This window comes from Talpa occidentalis, unplaced genomic scaffold (genome assembly GCF_014898055.3).
Source record: "Talpa occidentalis isolate TD23 unplaced genomic scaffold, MPIMG_talOcc4v2.1 talOcc4.2, whole genome shotgun sequence".
NCBI classification, from domain to species: Eukaryota; Metazoa; Chordata; class Mammalia; order Eulipotyphla; family Talpidae; genus Talpa; species Talpa occidentalis.
Genome location: NW_023602073.1, coordinates 50,607,071 through 50,629,197, shown reverse-complemented (window position 1 = coordinate 50,629,197; position 22,127 = coordinate 50,607,071). Strand labels below are relative to the sequence as shown.

Sequence of the window (22,127 nt, the reverse complement as noted above, 5' to 3'; positions counted from 1 at the left end):
GCACAAGTGAAATGCTAGTGCAGTGGAAATGGATGAGCAGATTCTCCCCTGGTCCTCAGGACGGAGAGGCCTTTATGCAATGCAAGGAGGCGCGAGGAATGTGCAGTTGCTGCAGATTAGGCTTCTCTTTCAACAAGCTTCACATGTTGCTTGAGTTTCAGTTTGTTCTTCAGGAATAAGAAGTGCATCGTTTATCCCTTTAGCAATCCAGAAGAATTTGCAAAATAGAGCATGGGAAGTGAAATTTGATGTCATGAACTTTAAAATACATTGATTTAAAATATGACTTTGTTCTTATTATCTGCTTCTAGCCAGGCTCTCAATCCCTGACCGCTGGCAGCATGATAAAGCATCACTTTTCAAAACAAGAGGCTAAACTATTTTGACATCTTAGGACATGTTTGATGAATCAGGAGGGACCAGTGTAATTTATTTCACAGTCTAATTTTGAGCCCATTCATTATTTTTCAGTGGAAATAAACTAGTCTGGAAAGAAAACTAAAAGCCTCTTTTTATAGTTGTTAGATATACATTATGCAATGCTCATTTAAACATATTAGCTTTTACTATACTTGCCTTGATTTTCAAGCAAAATTTTGTGTCACAGTACATTAATTTCTATTATCTATCTTTGCACTTTTTCATTAACACATTTTATTACAATAAACAAAAGTAAAGATGGTGTTAGTTGTTTGGCTCCAGGCTGCAGTTATTTCACCAAACATCTGGAAGACAAATGAATGGAACAGACTAGTTGTAATTATATTTATTGATTTGAGTGTTTTTAAATTCTTATTTATTTTGAACAATAATGTATTTGTGTCTATAAATTGATTAATGGATTCTAATCTTAATCATGAAATAGTAGAAGTTACAGCTGGCTAAGTATTGTGGTTTCTTACAAATTACTTCAATTACAGATGCCTAGCATTCTGCATTCCCCACTTAACAAGAAGTGGTTTGCCAAGAAGTTTCTCTCATGATCAGCTTGTCTCTGTACTGGCACAGCTGTTGGAAAAGAAACTACACATGTCAAACGTACCTCATCCCAAAACTCAATCCCCAACTACACAGTGTGTCTACACAATTATTCCAGGCTTGAAGTGGTATATGATCTGATATCTTCCCAGTAACAACAGTTGAAACAGTTAGCTTGTATTTATATTTAATTGTTTGAATTATGTTTACCATGCTTTTGAATAATAGAAATAGCCTGCATTGACTAGCAATTACAATATTAAAATACTGTGGGATTTTAACGTGTAAAGTTATGCAGGTTAAAACTGTTCTTTCCTAATTGTCACTTTTTCTATTTTAAAATTTAGATATTACTTGAAAATGGGGCCTCCCTGGTGACACAGGGGTTAAAGGTGGTGCTATCAAGCTATCAGCAGCCATTGCAGCAGGAGTTCGATCCCCTGCAGGCCGGGGAGCAACCCACAGGGCCCTCCAGAACTCTCCTGCCTCGCCCGCTTCTACCCACAGCAGTGTGTTTCAGTAGATCTGCCTGTTCTGCTCCCCACTCTGTCTCTGGTGAATCCTTTGACCCCTCACACCTCTGGCCTACACCCCAGTTCTTGTATGCATAAATAAATAAATCTTTTTAAAAAGTCTCTTTTAAAATGATCTCTTATAATCATGATCCTATATCTGTTAATAGGATAATAATAGAGGTATATATAAGTTTTTATTTATTTAATTTTTATAATCCAGAAATATGTTTTCCTTTTATAGTAATTTATAAAGAATGGATGAGAGATAGCTTTCATATATATATATATATATATACATATATAAACTTCTTTCATAGATAATAGTCATATTCTAGTAGTTAGGTGAAAGTATTAAAGTTACTGATTTACCAGTTAGAAAGAAAATTTCATTTATAATTTTAATTGCTTTTAAATAGGCTTCATAGGGGCCTCCCCGTTGGCGCAGTGGTTGAGCGCTGGGTTGCGAAGCTGCCCGCAGCCTCTGCAGCGCCGGTTCAATCCCCGGCTGCTCCCGACCACCGGAGGAGGGTCCCACATGGCGCGCAGACCTCCCCTGCCACCCGTTGCTCCCCTCAGCAGTGTACCTCGGTCCTTCTGCCTGCTCTGCTCCCTGCTCTGGCTCTGGTGAATTCTCTCACCCTCCTGCGCTTCTGACTGTACCCAGTGCTTGTATAAGTAAATAAATAAATGAATCTTTTTTTTTTTTTAAAAAAAGGCTTCATAGTATGTTATTGACATGTGAACATTCTTATGTGGAAACTGAGATTCCATTAGACTACATACACAAAGGGACAATAGAGGAACAGGTTTTTAGTACTCAGAAGTTAATTTGGAAGAAAATAATAGAAGAGTCTGATCCTTCTCAAATTTATGAAGTTGGAACTCAAACAGTGCTAAATGAGTTACGAATAAAAACTAACTGGCAATTAAAAACTATAGAAGGTGCATTTTACCTTTTTTCACTTCAAGTGAACATGAGGGTGGCTGTGTCGGGACCCAGGGGGTCGCTGCCAGAGAGGGCGAGGAATGTGCGTCCTCGAAGCCATGGCGAGCTGACAAGGCCGGGCTGCCTGGACGAGGGATTCTGATAAGGTTGAAACGATAAACTTACTTATAAAATAAAACACGTCACATCATTTAATGCAGCCATGAATTATCACACACTCGGAGATAGAATTCCGTGTACTGGCGCTAATGAAAGGTGCACCCCATCAGCGCTTGAGCTGCTGTGCTCCGGGGCCTCCCGCCTCGCCTTCCCGCGCGAGTCTCTCCCCGTTTCGGGGGCGGCCAAAACAGGCGTGAGGTGTCAGGTCCCGTGGCTCCTCCTGTGGCTCCCTGAGGATGAGCGACCTTGAGCTCCTTGACCTGTGCCTGCCGGCCATTGGCATGTTTTCTGGGAAAAATGTCTATTCTCTTTCTGGTTTTAATCACATAGTTTGGGGCTTTTTGCTCCTCAGTGGCACGGATTCTTTATACCTTGTGTGTGGAGCCCCTTGTCAGATCTGTCATTTGCAAACATTTCCTCCAGTTTTGTAGGCTGCCTGTTGATTTTTTGATGGTTCCCTCTGCTGTGCAAACTCCATGAGTTACTAATTCTCATTTCTACTTTCTTTCCTCACACAGCACCTTGCATGTTTCTCTTTGAATAGGACGCTAAATGTCTTGATACTGAGTTGTTCTTTCAATGTTTCAATGTTTTTGCCACAGCCTTCAGAACCACAATAACGTCACTATGATAACTGAAAACTCACCACCAAGTTTGATCATTAAGGAAAAAAATTAATTGAGATTTTAATTTAGATAAGATATTGCTAATTTGTTCAGGCTCTCGTTACATGACCATCACTCGGGGAGGAAAGAAATCCTTCATTAATTTCCAAGGAGATAAACAAACCCCACAGATATTCAGAGTGCTTTCAAAAAAGGATATTTTCTTCTTTTTGAACAGTACCACGGTTGAAGAATTTATTGACTTTATAAGCACAGAAATATAAGGTCAAAACTAATGAAAATTGGAAGCACAATTTTCAAGTAACTTTATAGGCACTAGGGACTGCTGGAGACATCGAACACCAGATGACTTCATTGTAAGGCAGGCCTTCAAAATGGGGATGAATACAAAGAGAAAAAATGCTGCTTGATTTACAGTCTTCAGTCAGAAAGTAAATGTAAATATACACAATTTCCCCTCCCCTCGCCATCCTTGCAGCTTTCCTTCAGTGTCTCGCTTCCTTCCTCATGTTCTTCTTTCCTCTTTTTCCTTCTTCAACTCTATAAATTTTCTTCCTTCTCATTTAGAAAGTTTTGCAGTGTTAAAATGTAGCATCAATTGAAGTTTAACACTCCTCAGACTCTCCCTTTCCTTATAAAACTTTAAGATGTCCTATGTAGTGTCTTAATTTCCTTTCCTACCATATCCCCAGATTGTAACTACACCAGAATGCTGTCACATGATTTTTAGGGGAATATAAACATATTAAATGTAGGAAGGTCAATAATAGTTTATAGCATTTGATGAATGCTATAAATGATGAATAATAGTTTATAGCATTTCTTTAGAAAAATAATATGAAACAAAAAAATTCAGTGTAAGTGCCTATGATTGTCAGAGGAATAGCATGAACATTGGAGGTATAATGAAATTTATATTTGCATTCAGTTATAGACTAAGATAGAAGAATGGTAAATGTACAGGATGTGCTAGATTTCATTGATCTAGATGCTTGCAGTTCAAGGACAGAAATGAGATTTAAATGATCCAATGTTGAATTAGAATACAGCTAGGCAAACTGTGGGAACTGTTACAAATATCATTAGCTTTTTTAAATTACCACAATAGTAAAATTTTAAGTAGTATTTAGGGATGCTTCAAAATAACATTTTTCTTTTTCATGTCTACAAAGATTGGTGGGGCTGCCAAGAAGTGCTTCTAGAACTAGATTAAGTTTTGGGGAAGCAGGAGAAACACTGGAAATCAACAACAGAAGCAAACGCTGTTCATTGTAAAGGAGACATTTGGGGGCATAATACGCATATATGAAAAAAATTACAAATGTCCACAGCGAAAGAATATTTTCAATGTTTGAGGTCAGTGCAGTGTGCTTCTCTAAGACTAACTGGCTTCTCTCATTGGGTCATGATTGATTTGCCCACTCAACAGGGGAAGTTGGGGTGGGGGTTTTTCAGCATCACCTGGGTTCTCTTCCCAGGTGATGTTCTCAGAATCTTTGCAGTGGAGTCTGGATGAGGGGGCTCCATGGCCAGGCACCCAAGTGGTCCTCACCCAAGAATTCCCTCACCATGCAGTAGAACTCAAGGTGGGGCCAGCTCTGGTTCCCCCTCCCCCAAGACTGGTGCCCCCCCCCCGAACTTGCTCCCTGCCCCCCACAGCTGTGTCACAAAGTGCACCTCCCTCGCTTCCACTGGCCTCCTGGGAGACCCCACACCCCACCTGCCTAGACCTGCCACCCCAACGTCTTGGTTCTTTTGTTTGTTTCATGTGCTATATAAAATTTGATATTTTGCCTATTGATGTGAGGCAGCTAACTATATTAATAAAAAAACTATCATGTAACAAAGAAGAAAGCAAAGTTCAAATGTAGAAATCCTTTTACATTTGACTTTAAAATTCAGAGAATTATCACCCCCTAATTTTCTTCGCTATGCCACAATAAAAAGAAAAAGAGTAGATGCTATTCAAAGAGAAATAAACTGCATCCAATTAATTAGAAATAGTGGGAAATATCTCTTACATTTACAAATCCTTTGACTTCTGCACAAGATGCTTGTTTATTCATAGAGGGAAAAGATTTACAGGTTTAGTAGAGAAACGTTCTCATGTGATTAAAAAGCAGGAGATGTAGCCTATTGTTTTTCCTTCTGTGGGCTGACTTATCTGTCGGAAGCGCTTGAATAACACAGGTTTGATCTGCTTGGATTCGCTTAAAGATTTCCCTGTACACCAACAACAATGGTATGTTATGAATAAGAACAGTTCAATGCTGTAAGTGCCTTTTCGCTTCCTTATGATTTTCTTAATGACATTTTCTTTTGCCTAATTGACTGTGTTCTAAGAATACAGTATATAATACACACGACAAACAGAAGATGGGCTAATTGGCTAATTACGTTTTCCCTAAGGCTGCAGGTCAACAGTAGGTGATTAGTATTTCAGATTTGGGGGGAAACAAATATATAATATATATGAATTTTCAACTGTGTGGGGTTGGTGTTCAAACTCCTGCATTGGTTAAGAAAGGACAACTGTAATGTGATAAAGGTATGGACTATTTTTTAAAACTTTTTATCACTTCTGTAGTTTGAAAATAGAAGTACCCTTCTCTCTCATAAGCAATAGGAGTTTGTGTCTGCTAAGATAAATTCCTTTATACTCTTTTCGACAGTGTGATTAAATACTATGTTCATGGGGTTAGGTTTAAAAATCCAACTACTGATTCTCCTATATCAACGGGATCAATTTATCACACTGATGCCTATTACCGCTTCAAATCACCAACGCTGCAGAGCTCTCTTTCATCTTTCTAAACTCCAATCATAAATAATTTTTTACCTCTCCCTGATCATTGTGAAGTTTCAAAGTTGTTTGCATGTATCCTTAATATGTTTTTTTTTGCCCTAAAGTGAATTTCTTCTAATTTCCTACATAATTTTTATAAATCACTACACTGTTCTCTTAGCATCTTGCTTAGCTCTAATTCCATATCATTCAAGGAAGAATAGAATAGAAAACTGATGCATGAGCTTTAGATTAAATCTGAAAACAAATCCTGCCCCATTGAGCTGGTGAGCCATCGGACACTTTTTTTTTTTATTTTATATATTTTTACATCATTTGTCATTTTTGCACAATGTATGCATTTTCATCTTGGTTATAGTAACCATACAATTCCCACACCCCCTTGTATTCATCCTACTCCCTCCCCCCCCCATATGTATGTCTCTGGTTTATAGTTGCTTGTTGATTTTGATGATGTGGTATATATACACAATGGAATATTACTCAGCAATCAAAAAAGATAAACTCATGCAATTTGCAGCAACATGGATGGAGCTGGAAGGGATCATGCTCAGTGAAATAAGCCAGAAAGAAAAAGAAAAATACCGGATAGTCTCATTCATAGCAGGAATCTAGAAAACCTAAATAAGGGACCAGGAAAAAGACTAATTACAATAAAGTAAAAACTGTTGGTCACTTTATATCATGTACCCTAGAAATCTTTTCTTTAATCCAAGTAAATCAGAAGAAGATCTATTACAATGAGTTGCTATGCATTTTCTTTAAGAAAGCAAGCACTTGTCACCATATTTGATGATGAAGAAATATTGATATTGATCACAATAGACGTAACTTTTGTCCTGCTCTTGGGAGGAGAGTTTGAGACTTGAAAGGTCACACTGGGACAGACTGCACAGCTGTTCCTCATCAGGGCAGCTGCTCTGCTCCCTCAGCTGAACTACATAGAAACCCCGATCGCATCACCATGTTTCCTGAGGGCCACTGTTGAGGGGCATCTAGCCTGCTGTCTCACACTCACCAGCGTCGTCACAGCTCCGTGTCCACCCCGAGCAGCACCGCCTCGCTCCTGCCCCTGGCACACACCCCTCTGGACCTGACTGCATTGATCTGTAACATTATAAATTAATTATTAATGATAAATAGTAACAAAGAAGAAATCATCAAATTAAATAACATATCCCTTATAATTACAGGATAAACGGTGGAGGTGATGACAGAAAAAAAGATGATAATTCTGATGAAAATGACCAAGTTGATTATGGGAAAAAGAAACAGAAAGGAGAGAAACAGCGCACAGAAGAGAGGGGAGGGAGGGGAGCGTGAGGGACAGAAGAGCAGGGAGAGAGGAAGGGGGCGGAGGGAGGAGTGGCAGCTCTGCCAATGTAACCCACAAGTTTTTTTCAGTCTAGGAAAACTTTAGTTTACTGAGGTGTGGAAGGCATAAATAGAATTTTTCTATTAGCTCTACATAAGAGGCTTCATAAGATCTGATTGTCTATATTTTACATGCTTTCCTCCCAAGAATAATTTCGTATTTCACGATGGTTCTAGTTTATCTCATGTTCAATCTGCCTCTGAACCTGGAATGCTCTTAGATTTTATTTTATTGAGCTGACACTGATTTTCAGCCCCGTGGGATTCAGAGGACTTGGGCCCCGCCTCTCAGATATATGTCACCTGCTAATCATTTGAGATCAGTGTGTTATTGAGCCCACTGCAGCATGGAGACTGGGGTTCTGATTTTAAATAAAGTAAAATGTATCTCCTATATAAACCGTTAACTACCTAATTAAGACATTTCATGTCAGTGCGCGCTTCCCATGCTCATTACAAATACCGAATGGCTGGTCGTCTGGATTTGTTATTACACATTAGGGTCCTACTTCAAAATCCTCCTGGAAAGACTAAGGAAGCTGCTGCACAGCTAGAGTTAGAGGAGACTGAATTGGACCCCAGTGGTCCTTGTCCAGCGCAGACTCTGCGAGGAAGCACCAGAAAAAGAGGAGTGGCCCCTGTATCTGCGCATGTTGCTCCAGGGGACCCTGCTGGAGGGTGTTTTGAGGCTTTTATGCACATCGGCAAGGTTGTTGGCAGATGTTAAGCTGCTTGAAGAGCCTCAAGTGCACTGCATCGGGCATGAGCACCCAGCACAGGGGACAGCGTCTTTGGAAGACCTGATGCCAGAAGCTTTGGGAGCACTTAAGCTATTGGGGAAATGCATCCATGATGTTGTCACACTTGAGGTGATGCATAAAACCCATAGTAATTGTGTGGCTTATGTTTCAAAAAATGAATCTACTAGAACCTAAAGGAATCTCTTGTACATATTTCTATTGAGGAATTAGTGAACACTTCATATAAAATTTAAAAGTTATTATTTTTTTATTTTTTTACATCATTGCTCATTTTTAAACATTATTTGCTTCCCCTCACCCCCTAAGGTGGAGTACCCATAGAGTTTCCTTCACCAATGCACCGTGCATATTCACAAGATATACCTCGCTAACATCTTTAAAGACTCATGGCCCAAAGCAAAGATAGTCAAGGAAAAGACAAACACCTGGGATTACATCTAACTGAAAAGCTTCTGCACAGCAAAAGAGACATTAACCAAAACAAAGAGACACCCCACTGACTGGGAAAAAATCTTTGCACTCCATACAACTGATAAGGGACTGATCACAAAGATATACTAAGAACTCACAGGACTCAACAAAAACAAAATAAACAATCCAGTGAGGAAATGGGCAGAAGAACTTAAAAGACATTTTTCCAAAGAGGAAATGCAAATGGCCACCAGGCAGTCCACATTACCTTAATGAAGCAACATGTCCTTCCATTGGATTTAGATCAGTGATTTTAATAGAATGTGCAAATGTGCTAGAGTCTGATGATTTCTTTCACGATTTCAAAGATCAAAAATGAACAATCTTTGCACTGATGGAAGCACATATGACAGCACGAATCACTACACTCGAGGTCATTGCTACTGCAGGTCCAGACAGAAGACTCTGCTGATTTTTGGATATGTCACATTTGTGGAGCAAAGTGAAATATGACATGGTCTTTGCACCCCCAGAGCCCTCAGTGGTGCCTGCATCTCAATCTTCTGGCTACCAGGCTTTCTAAGCCACCCACTCAGTGGCCTTCCTGGTGCCAGCCATGGGCAGCTCATTTCGTTATCAAAGAGGCTGACCTCTATATTAATTGAAAAAAATTTGTTGAATGAAGCGTTAGCTGTGAGTGTGTTTAATCATAGAAAGTATATGAAAAGTTAGCTGTGGTCCCACAATATCATACATCTTCTCAGAATGCAGATCACATATAAGTATATCTGATGCACACACACATATTGATACATGCATTTAGTTCAAATCTCTAAATGTTTAAGACGTTATGTTAAAGGGATTATTAATTTTTTCTGGCTATTTCTGAAATTTAATGAGCAGAAATCCTTTATATGGAGGGTGATATTATCACATTAGTAGAATCTATGCTAACACGCATGCTTCTGACTTGTTCCCTTAACCTGCTTGTCTGGTCACCTGCGCCTTACATTGTCTCTGAACAGAGAGGTCGTCCTTGGCCAAATATTTATGCATAAACTATTTATGGACTTTTTTAGTCTTTCCTCCCATCATTAATCCATGAGAAGCAAATAAGCGATCATCTTTTCAACTGAAATGCTAAGAAATGCAAATATGACCACAGCTGCGATCTCCACGGTGGATCACGGTCCTGCGTGCCGGGTGACTCGTCTCCTGCTCCCCGGCTCCTGCTCCCCGGCTCTTCTGGATCCCGAGTCTGCTGCGCCGGGGCCCAGGTCTGAATCCACTCTGTGGGGGCATCTCCCAGCGGGTCTGTGTCTCTTCTCACAACTGGGCGCCCCGCCACTTGCAGAGAAGTCAGGGAGCACGCCCGGCTCCAGATTTGTCATCAGAACCTCCTGCTCCGTCAGCACCGCCAAGAAAAGACCAGTGTTAGACACTGATGGTCAGGGTGACCCTCTGGCTGCCACAGGCGTTTTCTGTCCAAATTCAAGAGACGAGGCCCTTCAAGGGCTCTCAGCTTCATCCCATCAGACACAACCACACGAGGCCCCCTGCCCTTTGCCACTCTTCTAGCACCTCCTTTAACTCTTGATCCAGCAAGGTCAGGGCTGCAGGATGCCCGCTCTGCTTCTGTGACCCATCTCCATCTAAGGATCTCAGTGTCCTTGTCACTAAGCGCCTCTTCCGTGTGTCTGGTGGGAATTTTCCACAGTGTTTGCTTCTGCGCAGTTCTCCACTCTTGCCCATCCTCAACCCTGCATTTTCTAGCAAGTGGCCACATGTATGTTTCTTTTCCTTTTGCGGATTTGTGCGTATGATTATCTGTGTCCTTGAGTCGAGTGTGTTCCGCCCTGTCTAGAAATCACTCTCCTTTCCAAATCACGTCAGTTGAATGTTTATCTCCCACTCTGGGCCTTCCTTGTCTTCTTCTGACTAATGTGCACAGCATCATCCCCTCCAGCTCCATCCATGTTGTTGCAAATGGCCAGATTTCGTCTTTTTTATCGCAGAGTAGTTTTCCCGTGTGTGTGCACACCGCATCTTCCTGGCCACTGCCTTCCGGTCATCTGTCCTTGGGAACTGAGGGTGTTTTCACATCTTGCCTATTGTAAATAGTGCCGTAGTGGACACAGACGTGCATCTGTCCCTTTGAATTGGTGTTTTTCTTCCTGCAGGTAGATAGCTAGGAGTGGAGTTGCTGTTTTGAGAAACCTCCATACTGTTTCCATAGGGCCTGTCCAGTCTGCATTTTTAATAATATACACCTGAAACATATGTAATGTTATAAGTCCTTGTTATTTCAACAAAATAAAAACATAAGGTATTAAAATTGAAAAATAAAAAGATGAAGTGATAGTGCCAGGGGAAAAGAGAGTTGTGTGAAAATATATAGTTAGAAATATGCATTGTGAGTTACTGAAAATATGGTGTCATAAATAATATGATGTGTATATACATAGAAGTACAGTGCATCCAACAAGGTAGCTATTTAGCATTTAAAAGAGCCCCATCAGCAGCTGATTTGATGACGTGTGAGAGTGTAACTCTGCTCAGATTTCCTGGAACCGACACTCCGTGGAGAGCTTACAGGCCCGTGTTTTCACATCTCTTCATGCATTGACAGATCCTTTTGGCAAACACTTGTTTGCACTTAGATGTTAAGGGAGATTCAGCCATCAATTTTATATTTGTTTAGCTTGCTTGCTTTCAGAGTTTATCTTCAATTAAAAGAAAACAAAAGTTAAGACATAAGACCTGAAACCATAAAATATATAGAAGGAAATATAGGCAAAACACTACGTGATTTGCACATCAAAGACATCTTTACAGACATATCACCCAAAGCAGTGATAGTGAAGGCAAAGATAAACAGCTGGGACTACATCAAATTAAAGAGCTTTTGCACAGCAAAAGAGACAATAACAAAAACAAAGAGAAACCCCACCAACTGGGAGAACATTTTTACACCCAACACTAATGATAAAGGACTGATCACAAAAATCTGCAAAGAGCTGATGAGACTCAACAACAACAAAGAAAATAATCCAGTCAAAAAATGGGCAGAAGAGCTAAAAAGAAACTTCTCTGAAGAGGAAATGCAAATGGCCAACAGGCATATGAAAAAATGTTCAACATCACTTGTCATCAGGGAAATGCAAATCAAAACTACCATGAGATACCATCTTACACCAGTGAGAATGGCACATATTAAAAAAACTAGCAACAACAAATGTTGGCGAGGGTGTGGAGAAAAAGGAACCCTTCTGCACTGTTGGTGGGAGTGCAAACTGGTCCAACCACTGTGGAGAGCTGTGTGGAGATTTCTGGACCTACTAAACATAGAGCTTCCATATGATCCAGCAATTCCACTCCTAGGTATTTACCCAAGGACACAGAAACATCAATTCCAAAGAACACCTGCACCCCTATGTTTATAGCAGCACTGTTTACAATAGCTAAGCTTTGGAAACAACCCAAATGCCCAAAAATAGATGACTGGATCAAGAAGTTGTGGTACACATATACCATGGAATATTACTCAGCATTCAAAAAAGATAAACACATGCAATTTGCAGCAACATGGATGGCGCTGGAAGGGATCATGCTCAGCGAAATAAGCCAAAAAGAAAAAGAAAAATACCGGATGGTCTCACTCATAGCAGGAATCTAGAAAACTTAAATAAGGGACCGGGAAAATGAATATAAGAAAGTGAAAATCAAAATCAACAAAAAACTATGAACCAGAGACACTTTTAGGGGGGCGGGGGCGGGAGGGGAGGGATTGGGGTCAGAATGGGGGGGCTGCAATTGTATGGGGAATATAACAATAAAATTTATAAAAAAAAAAAAAAGAAAAGAAAACAAAAGTTAGAGAGAACTCCACCTCCTTCTCTTCTGTGGAGGATTTTGTATAAACCTGGCATCGTGTGTTCCTTGACTATTGTGTGGGATTTGCCAGGAAACAGCCTCAGCCAGTTACTCTCTCTCTGGGATGACTCTTGTCACGCAGGCATGTGGGCTGAGGACACCATGTTTTCTGTTAACTCTTTGAACTCCCGGAAGCTGGATTTTCCTGGGAACTGGTTGACCACGTCCTCCAGTCTATTAGAATACTCTGTTCTGTCATATTTCTCCATATTAATAGGACTTGACACCACAGATGTGAGGAATCACAGACATACACAAGGGAGAAGGCATCATTTATATATTTCATGGAGGGATGTATTGTAATACATCATTTATACATCATCTGAAACATCACTTACATATTTCATAGAGGGATGATACATCATCTCTGTATCATCATTTCGAAATTCAGTTCCTCTCTTCGCGCCTGTGTTTTTAACCAAGTGCCATACGTTACATCATTCCTTTCTAGTACATTCCAGCACCATCTCTGAGCCACTGGGACGCGTGTGATTCCTCCTGGCAGCCGCGGGTTCACCCACTAGCGGGAGACGTGCCACCCGCGGCTGGGGTCCTGGTGCCGCCCCAAGCAGGTGGGCGGTGGGGGACCCCGCAGCGCTAATGCGGGGAAACCCAGACAAGACCTAAAATCGGAAATAATTCCAGGGCCGTTGGAGAGAGGGTGTGAGGAAGAGGCAACTCATGCAGGAGCTCTTTGCGTAGTGCTTGAAATTTAAAAATCATGTTGAATGCGGTGCTTTATTATACTAAAAATTAAATAATATGCAGCATTGCGGAAAGAGAAACAGAGTGAGCAGAGCTCAGGCCCAGGGTGGACACATGCACATTCAGAAATGCTGTGTGACAGGGGTTCTGGCACAAAACTAGACATCTGAATAGTTGCATGTTGTTTAGAGAGAGAGGAATGGAGATCCCGAATTTTCCTGAGGTGAGTCAAGTGAAAACATCCCCTTTGCTCTTACCCCTGTGGCGTGGGTCCATAGGATTTTTTAATCTTAAACTACAAGAAAAAGGGAAACAAAAGGAAGATGGAGTTTAGCTTTTGCACTTTGGAATGCGTGACCTCGTCACAAGGTGTCCCATCATCATTATCTTTCGTTTTTTAAACTAGAGTGCTGTTATTGTTGACTAATTTCTTCTTGTTAGATGCATTTATATTTTGAATCTTTAAGGAGTAAGATGAAATCTCAACTTAAAATGACAGACTCCACCATGCGTAGCTTTTGCTGTCATATTTCTCCATCTTAATAGGACGTGACACCGCAGATGTGAGGAATCACAGACATACAGAACAGGGGAGAAGGCATCATTTATATATTTCATGGAGGCTATTTGATTTAGAGAGAAGAAAACTAAGACTCAAATGATATACCATACTCAAGATCATCGGGCTAAGTTTTGATGGCTCTGTAAGTCTAACTACCAGTGAGAATTATGAGATCCGGGTGATGCAACTTCAACCAGATAAGAATAGAAACTCTGTCACACATATACTGACTCAGTAAAAATAACTTGGAAAACTTACTCATGGAAAAAGTTTTAAAAAGAAGAACATGTCAACGTGGAAAGGCCGTTCAAGAAATAGCCTGTTCTTTCTACAGCATATACTTTCAGGTTACATAATGACTTCAAATCTATAATCCAAATTTAATATCTATTTTACTGCAGAAATAAATCTTTCCATAATGCCACCTTGGTGGGCTTATATTAAAATAAAGCATGTTCTTCAAGCCATACTTTTAATAGTTAGGAATATTTTTATGTGCATTATGAACATATTGTTGTATTTAATTATTTTTATAGAAATCAGTAGTGTGTAATGATGGCTTTGTTTCTTTAACTACAAAGCATATCATGTAGGGTGAGTATAATATTAACAAATATGTTGCAATTTTATTCCCAGTATTAAAATGATTTATTATTTAACTTCTCTAAAATACTCTCCTCCTTCATTTGGAAGATGTCTCTGGAAAATAAAACTCCCAAATCTTCTTCTGTACACCAAATATTCCTTAATTTATTCATTAGGGAGATCCTAAATCAGAATTTAAATATGTTTCTGGGAGAAGTGTGTGCCGTTGTGGGTGTCTCATTAACCCTCAGGTTGGGGAGCACTCCTCGTTAGCTTGAGGAGCACCGCTCTCCATCCTCACAGGGGGCGCAGGGGTGACCTTGAGGCTCTCCTCTGTTGCCCCCGAGTGTGGACCTGGCCCCGCTGGAGAGCACCGCGCCCTGGAGTCCCGGCCCAGGCTGCGCCGCCACAGCCAGGCCTGCTCCCACCCAGCAGGGCCCGAGCAACTGTGAGCTGGGCTGGGGTTCACTGCCTGTGAAACCCAGAAGCCGATTTTCCTCAAACCTGTCGTGAGTAAGTGGGGGAGGAACGCGCAAGTGAAATGCTAGTGCGGTGGAAATGGATGAGCAGATTCTCCCCTGGTCCTCAGGACGGAGAGGCCTTTATGAAATGCAAGGAGGCGCGAGGAATGTGCAGTTGCTGAAGATTAGACTTCTCTTTCAACAAGCTTCACATGATGCTTGAGTTTCGGTTTGTTCTTCAGGAATAAGAAGTGCATCGTTTATCCCTTTAGCAATGCAGAAGAATTTGCAAAATAGAGCATGGGAAGTGAAATTTGATGTCATGAACTTTAAAATACATTGATTTAAAATATGACTTTGTTCTTATTATCTGCTTCTAGCCGGGCTGGCTCAATCCCGCACCGCTGGCAGCATGATAAAGCATCGCTTTTGAAAACAAGAGGCTAAACTATTTCGACATCTTAGGACATGTTTTATGAATCAGGAGGGACCAGTGTAATTTATTTCACAGGCTAATTCTGAGCCCATCCATTTTTTTTTTCAGTGGAAATAAACTAGTCTAGAAAGAAAACTAAAAGCCTCTTTGAGGACATGATTGAAGTATCTGCACAGTGTCCGTGACGCCGACAACACGCACCCTCACCAGATTTAATATCTGTAACAGCAGCCTGGAATCCTTATTTTGAAATCAGCTGAATGTAACTGATGGAAAGGGGAGTGTTTCACTGCTCCTTGGCAAAGAAATTACTCCATGGTGATAATATATCAATAATGTCCAACAACGGTCTCTTTTCACTTACAAATGGCTGTCTTTGGACTAACAAATCTACAGATGACATGCTGCATTTATGAAAAAGTGACATTACAAACCAGTCATTGAAAAATGCCTCTCCCTATTCTTCTGGAAGACAATTTCTTAGAGAAAAGGTGAGATCGGTTTGACCCTGAATCATAATTACATAACAGAAATTACACAGGATTTGTCATAATTTGCTTCTCTAGCCATAAGAGATTCAATTATAACTACTCTGTGCCCAATGATTAAAGCAAGCCGATAAATTGAAAAAAATAGGAAATAAGGATCCATAATATTTTGAGCTGTTGGCACACTTCCATCAGCTTCTGCTGTGTTACTAAAGAGTATGTCATAGAAACTGATGAAACGAAAGGGAGCTGCATTCAGTGAGGACGTGTGGCATTGGGAGAAGGAGGCCTTCTCTGCCGGCCCACATTGTGGATGTGGCTTTGATTGGCTCCATCCTCTTCCCTTATCAGGTTTTAAATCCGACGATTCAAAAAAGAAAATGAACCCTTAATATGACCTTATTCACGTAACACTTCTTTCCTAAAAACAGGCTCTTGACAACCAAGACTTTTATGTAGGTGTTTGGAACATTTCACACCACACCACACACACGACACAGCACAGAAACCACACACCACACACACATACCACACATCTCACACACACACACACACATACACCACACACCACACACATACTACACCATACTACACACACATTCCACACATATCACACACATTCCACACATATCACACACATACCACACCACATGCATACACCCATACCACACACATACCACACACCACACACATCAAACATGCCACATACCATACACACAACACACAGGCACCCGGGGAGGTCACATACAAGGCTCTGCAGCTCTCAGGAGCCATGTGTGAGAAACTGAGACTCTCCCGCCCCATTTTATTTATTTTCTACTTGAAAGCAGTTGCATGTTCAACCTCCACCAGAATTGATCTCAACATAATCTATTCCCTCAATATTGTAAATTTAGGCAAAGAGTAGCATATTAATGTGGCAGATCAGTAGAATTTATTAAAAACCTGACCAATGCACTTGGAATATGTGAGACTAACATCATGGGAAAGATGAACCAGTAGTCAATATGAGGATGTGTACTCATAAGGTCGAAAAGGTCGCCCCCTAACTGTCTGCAGACAGGCTTGGTACTTAACGGTGCTGCTGGGGAGCGGCCGCACGCCCATCACTCTGCTGAGTGTGCTCTGTGTAAACAGGCATACACCGTCCTCTCCATGGGTGACGCCAGAGAGGGCACTGGCCCAGAACAACTGTGCCAGAGATGAGCAGCGAGACCTTGTGAGGAGATAAATTTCTAAGTTAATAAATAAGCAAGAAGGCAACACTTTACAGCTCCCCTTGGAAAGCAAAGCCTCTGCAGTAAGATAAAGAAGGCAGTGGATGAAAGGGGACCGTTAGAAAGTGTGTGAGCTCAATTAAATTTTGCCTTGATATGAAAATATTTGCACACCACACATCTGACAAGAGGCTGCTACCCAGGATCAACCAAGACGACTACAACTCCACAAACAAAAAATAATCCACCCCCGAAAATGAGCAGAAGAGATAAACAGGGACGTCTCCAAAGAAAACATACAGCTGGGGGCCTCCCCTGGTGGCTCAGCGGTTGAGCGCTGGGCTGCGAAGCTGCCCGCAGCCTCTGCAGTGCCAGTTCGATCCCCGGCCTCCGGCGAGGGTCCCACATGGCGCAACAGACCTCTCCTGCCGCCTGCTGCTCCCCTCAGCAGTGTACTTCAGTCAGTCTGCCTGCTCTGCTCCCCGCTCTGGCTCTGGTGAATTCTCTCACCCTCCCACACTTCTGACTGTACCCAGTGCTTGTATAAATAAATAAATCTTAAAAAAAAAAAAAAGAACTAACACTTAAAAAAAAAAAAAGAAAAAGAAAACATAGAGCTGGCCAGCAGCGTGGGGAGGGAGGCTACTCGTCGGTTATAGTCAGTAGTCAGGGAGACGGAGATCAGAGCCGCAGGAGAGCCCACCTCACAAGTGAGAACCGTCCAAACCAAACATTGGATTCTACACTCCTGTGAAATTTTCACTGTGGATTGCTTCCTCTCCTCTGTATCCGGTGTAATCTTATGAGAAGAAAAATTGTATATGGTTTCTAATTTTTAACTTGCTTTGTAGCAGTACATGGTTTGTCGTAGGGAATATTTCTCGTGTGTGTGTGTGTGTGTGTGTGTGTGTGTGTGTGTGAAAAGTAAATTGGATGTTGTGAGCGAGGGCGACGCAGACATACTAGCAAGGCCAAACTGGCAGCTAGCTTTGTTTGGGTGCTCTACATTCTCATTCACTTTCTAATTCATCAGCAATTAAAGAAAGTCTTGAAGCTTTTAGCTGCAATTTTGTATTTGCCTACTCGCAATGTTATCATTTTTTAATGTATTTCAAGCTCTGTTGCTAAAAACATACACATTTTACATGGTTTTATCTTTGAGGAAATGGACCCTTTTGCTATGTAGCATCTCGCTTCGTTTCAAATAATAACCCCTGCTCCAAAATGCTTGACCCTCACGTAGGTGCTCCAGCTTGCCCTCGGGCAACACCCTCTGCTGGAAGAGCACGTCCCACTGGTGAGTTCATAAATTCCTGTCCCGTCCACAGTCTCTGTCTCTCTGTCGTGGTGCGTCATTTAAGTCATTTACATTTAGTTTGGTCATCGGTGTGTCTGGATTCAAATCTGCCATTTTATGGGCTCTTCTCTATTAGTGCCTTTTGTTCTTTCATTTTTCTGGATTCTCTGGTGCTGATTGGGGCTTTAATTATTTTATTTTATTTTATCTTATCTCCACTTTTATGTTTTTCGTGATTGCCCTGAGGTTTTCAATATTCCTCTTTAATTAGCCGTGGTCACATACTGCTTCGTGCACCCTGTCTGGAATTTGCAACAAGATAGTCTCGTTCCCTCCTTCCCTTCTCCCGTGTCACTGTTGTCATGTATTTCATTGTTACATATGCTGGGAACATTCACCACGTTGTGGCAGTTTTGCTTTAGACAATTAAATATAAAAAAGAAAACTAATTTTATATTATCTTCATTCATTATTTACCCTGCTCCCAGCGCTCTCCAGTCCTTGCTATAAATTTGTAATTTCTCTTGGTATAGTTCTCCTTTTCATCTGAAAAACTGGCATCTTTTTTCCCCTGTCACTCTGCTGATAGAGGATTCTCTCATTTCTGGTTCATCTGTGAAACCTGGGCACAAAAATCTGGCTAGACGTCTCTTTGTTTTTGTTTTATTTGCAGTACTTTGAAGATGATTTTCCACTGCATGGTTTCTTGCTGACATAAAAGTATTCTGTCAAAATTTTACCTTTGTTTCCAAATGATAAATCTTAAAAAAAATAAAATAAAATTTTTCACAAAGCACTCTGTTGTGTAATGTCAATGTTAATTTACATAAGATAAATATAATTTTTTAAAAAGTTCCAAAAGTGAACTTTTAGAAGTCATAATACTGTACCAGATTTTTTTAACTCCCTAGTAAGCTAGAAAGAAATATATTTCATCATACTTGTAAGAAGTAAAGAATTTCCCATCATTAAGAAGTCTCCTTACTTGATACAGTGCCAAGAACACAAGCCTTGTATGACACATGACAGAGCTCACCACCAGGAAAGGAGATGACGGGACAGTGGACACAGTTTCACAGCTATTGAAGCAAAAGATGATCGTGCTGATTCTCCACAAAAACTGCTGAAAGTCCCTTAAATAGTGTGATTCATTCTACCAAATTTTAATAATGGTTTACAAAGAAGAATCTGGGTACATCGCATCAGAAGAAATGAGAGAAAAATCATCAGCATTGCAAATGGAACACCCTAGATTCCAACAGAGCATTCTAAATAGCCAAATAATATTTTCTCCAAAGAATATTGATTTCCCTTTCCACCTACCCATTTTTCTTTAGGACCGTGCATAGAGGCAATTATCATTTAGATTGTTTTTAGTCTTTTGAGACTATGGAGAAATATCTTAATGCAGATATATATACTTAACTTGCTCATAAATTGGTTCATTTTACATTCTTATCTTTCACTCTGACTCATTATTTGGATGAGTTTAAATATATGCTGCAATATTTCCCAAGCTCCTTTAATTCAAATACTTGCAGGTAGTATATATATTTCAGAGACAATCCTATTCTTAAAGAAAGTAATTGTCTATTAGAAGAATATCTAATGTGCTGATCAATATACATACTATCTTTCATAGGCTATTGGTGATTTTTATCTTAGACAAATGCACCTTTATATGTTGGGGCTTATATTTCTGTTATTTTTTATTTTATAATGATAATTTATTTCTGTCAATAATTTGATAAGAATAGTTTTTAAAATATGTAAAAATTTAAACAAATTAAACATCTAAAATTAGAGATATGAAAAACCAATGCTTGTCTATGCATGTCACTGTCAATTAATATATTAAGTATTCAGTTGTATACCAAAGTATTTATATATTAAAACGATCAAATAAGGTTAGTGAGTTAACATCCCCGTTGACAGATGAAGAAATTTAAGCATGGAAGATTCCAGGCATCCTAATTAACAAAGGAATTCATTCCAGTATATTTGTATCTATTGTCTGCATCTTTGATGGCAACGATGTAAACCTTTTATGAATTTCTTTCAGAAAAGAAAAATAATAGGTATTAGTGCACAGGAACACATCCATGTTCAGGAATAATTTAGAGTCAGAGGAAACTTCGAGTTCAATCTTTTTATATCAATGGCCCCACTACTATTTCTCTTGAATGCTCCATTTTACCACATCATGCAATCCGTTTGCTTTTTTATGGTATCGATGTCAGTGAGAGAATTTGCAAATGAACTTTCCAGCTTCAGTGAGGGAGACTGGATTTTGAGAAAATCTTTTCCTTAGGATGAATTCTGGCAAGTAAGGGAGTGTTAGGGTGCGCTCGGTCCCTTTCACGCTAATCCTCAGTGAAGTTAAACAGACTGTGAATGATAAGTGCACAGGATAAAGGTAGAAAATGAAGGTATGTATGTACTTTGGAGCTTTGTATTGACAAGCCCTCAAGTAACCCGCCTGCTGGGACAGCCAGTGACAAGCAACAAGTTAGCGTTGCAGGATCAATGCCCGGCGTGTGATCTGTAGCAGGTGTCGCTGCCTGTGTTCAAGGGACATCGATAAAGCATCAGAAACGAAATCCCTGAACCTGGACGCCTCCCCCACGGCCCCAGGCCCTGCTCAGTGACGAAGCCAGCCACACGGGCAGGCTCCCGGACAACCCACTCTCAGCACCACCGAGAAAGTCCTTCAGTCAGGGGGGGGAATGAGGGCCTGACGTCATTCCAGCCAATGCTCCTTACCTTCCGCCCACACGCCTTTGAGGTTTGGGGACCTCCCCTCTCTGCACCCCAAGCTGCTCTTCTTGGACAACGGCCTCTACTGGCTGCTTTTATGGCCGTCAGGCCCTGCTGACTCAAACCGTCAAAACGGTGACGTAGCGCCCGGCACACGCGGTCCAGGGCACGATCCAGCAGCTGGCGCCCGCAGCTGCTCAGTCTCACATCAATCAAAGTCCTCTCCCATCAATCAAAGGCTCCCCGATTTCTCCACATTTGTCACCAGAAGCAGTGAAACCCCCTCTCTCCCAGCTCCAGCCCCTATGAGCCTAGTCAGTGTGTCTGTTTGCACAACAGGAAAAGCATCCTGGCTCCCCCACAGCGGCAGCAACAAGGACTCTGAACAGCAGAAGCCTCTGCTTTTATTGTCCCACCTGCAAGAAGGCAAATGCATGAATCTGGAGTGTTATGAATTGTATCTGGTAAATGCACCCCTCAGGGGATTTATGATTTTAGTTCTGGTGTCAAGGTGAACAATTACATATTTTAAGCAAGGAGTTGATATAGTTAGAATTTTTGATGACCGATAATAAAACCAGGCATGTTAAATGGGATTCATTGAATATAGCTCTGGCTAAGTGGGAAGTGTGAAATATACAATGGAGTTCCGCTAGGTATCACTTAGGATATGCAGACTATGAATAGGCAACGCTCATAAGACAGCAAGAATGCACACAGCTTTCCCTGTAAGCTTCACGTCAGGGTCCCAGTATTGAAGGACAAAAGAGCTCAGATTTTTGTGGATAGATGTCAGAATACCTTTATGATTCTTCATGTGGCAAATTGGGAACATCAGTTAAATGCCAGCCTTTAAGCAAATTCTTTAACTACTTTTTTTTTTCTCTACGTTATTCAAGATATTATGAATAATAGTTTCTACTATTATTTTATTATTTTATAAATAATTGCCGCCCCTACCCTGAAAATGCCTGGGGTATGGGAAGTAGAGTACCCCCAGAGTGAGCTTACCATGAGCCAGTGATAAGAATGTGAGAGAAAGAAAAACCGAACAGGCGTGCTGATGAGTATTGGGAAATAAGAAATAGTGGTGATAAAGGGGAAGTTCCA

The 22,127-nt window shown here is 40.8% G+C and overlaps 1 long non-coding RNA gene across 1 annotated transcript; it reads right to left on the bottom strand.

Moving 5' to 3' along the window:
• Window positions 1-606: 606 nt before the first annotated feature.
• On the bottom strand, window positions 607-21,130 carry LOC119252282 (uncharacterized). The gene is made up of 4 exons (XR_005126778.2): window positions 21,024-21,130; window positions 7,049-7,137; window positions 2,447-2,577; window positions 607-725 (listed from the first exon to the last, which is right to left on the bottom strand). It is a non-coding gene; the product is annotated as an uncharacterized LOC119252282 (long non-coding RNA).
• Between the last annotated feature and the right edge of the window lie 997 nt (window positions 21,131-22,127).